The sequence below is a fragment of the Cyprinodon variegatus genome, unplaced genomic scaffold (genome assembly GCF_000732505.1).
Source record: "Cyprinodon variegatus isolate N-32 unplaced genomic scaffold, C_variegatus-1.0 Scaffold148, whole genome shotgun sequence".
NCBI classification, from domain to species: domain Eukaryota; kingdom Metazoa; phylum Chordata; class Actinopteri; order Cyprinodontiformes; family Cyprinodontidae; genus Cyprinodon; species Cyprinodon variegatus.
In genome coordinates, this window is record NW_015150601.1 from 311,473 (window position 1) to 313,302 (window position 1,830).

The window sequence follows — 1,830 nt, forward strand, 5'->3', positions numbered from 1 at the left end:
AAAAATGCTTAACGTTTAAAAAAAGAAAGTACAGTAACTGCAAACATCTGTTTCGGGTTGGTTAAATCATATCGTGGCTGGTAAACAAAAAAAAGAAGAAAAATCACATTTGCACATTTTACTCCCAGTATTTTACACCATTCTGATGATCAGCATCTTTCCCACATATTTATGAAATCAATCACTGTAAGATTTTATGCAAATATATATGCAGAATCTTAGTAAATCAGGGACCTTATTGGAAAGATTCAAGGGTAATGAATACTTTTGCAAGGCACTGCAGTCAAACAAGTAATTAAATCCACAAAAACACGCATACCAAACAGATAAACTGAACTGAACAGGGAGGCTCTAACATACAAACATAAGAGAACATCCATTTGAACAGGAAGAGGAAGGTCCCATAATGTCGGTATTAACTGTATATCCTGTTTTTGTATCTGTTTTATGTTCTCATAGAAAAAGCAACACTTGATGACTAACCGGGCAGATGGAGTTTTTACTCCAGACTTGGAGCTGAAAAATACATCATTAGGCAGCATCTCAAAACAGCAGGCTGCAGAAAATCTTAGTTATGCTCCCTCAGTGTTTGCCATATTTTACTATCTGCACCAGTAAAAACTTTCCTGTAAATTATTTATGCTCCAGCTAATCTGTCGGAAAGCAGAGAATAGATGTTAAAAGCCATGAATAAAATGTACTGCTGCCACACTAATCTCAATGAGGGGCTTTCAATGGTTGTTGACATCTATGCTGGCTAATGCATTCCAACACTGCAGGAACAGAGAGAACAAGGGGAGCACATGACACCCCTGTAATAAATATGACGCATCGTGTCTGAGCTTGGCCTGTTGAGGAGATTTTAATTAAAAATAATGGAAGGAATTCATAAATCACCTAGCAGGGATTTATTCCACTTTCATTTTTAGTCATTTTGTGTATAATATTGAATTACACTTGTGAGCCTTCCATATCTACATGAGCAGAGGCAATATTTATGAATTATTTGGATGTATTACTAGTTTTATCGCAGCTAACAATGTTTATTTCACATTAAAAAGAGCCGACAAAGATTTGACTCTGAAAGGAATCAGGACAGTGATTAATAATCCAGCTGAGGTGTCACCTATCTTCAACCTCTTGAGCCTGGCGGGCCCGGTACCGGGCCCAACTGACACCAGCTGATGTTTATATTATATGTTTATATGATGTTTATATTTATATATATTTATATATTTATATTGCCTTCGACTGTTCTAGTTAAACAGTTCTACTAAAACATATTTTATTTAATCCAACTGTTTTTAATATTCTTTTTTTGTTTCTGCATTTTTTATTTTATTTTATTTATTTATTTTTTATTTATTTATTTTTTTTCCTACTTGCTTTGATTCTGTTTTATATTCCTGTATTTTAATCATGTAAAGCACTTTGCATTGTCTTTGTACTGAATTGTGCTATACAAATAAATTTGCCTTGCCTTGCCTTGCCTATATATTTATAGAAATGGCCGAAACACAGTCACATGGTGTTTCATCCACACGCCTTTTAAATGGGGCTTTAAAATTTCCGTTTTATAGCTGTGTAAACAAATAAAATTCCACCTAACATGTGTGTCCGCTTGAGTAATGCAACAGCGGGTATTAATTTTTAGCCCCGCCCCCTAATGGCCGGTATAATTGGAAACTAGAAGCTCAAATCTTTCCAAGGAGGGGTCGTAGGTAACTGTTTTGATGATTTCAGGTGATGTCACAGGCAGAGATGGGAAGTAACGAAGTACAAATACTTCGTTACTGTACTCAAGTAGATTTTTCTGATATTTTTACTTGA

The 1,830-nt window shown here is 35.0% G+C and overlaps 1 protein-coding gene across 1 annotated transcript in view; it reads right to left on the bottom strand.

Moving 5' to 3' along the window:
- The window catches only part of LOC107086317 (glutamate receptor 1-like), an 81,531-nt gene that overhangs the window by 1,210 nt on the left and 78,491 nt on the right, over positions 1-1,830 (bottom strand). The gene's annotated exons all lie outside the window — the stretch shown is intronic.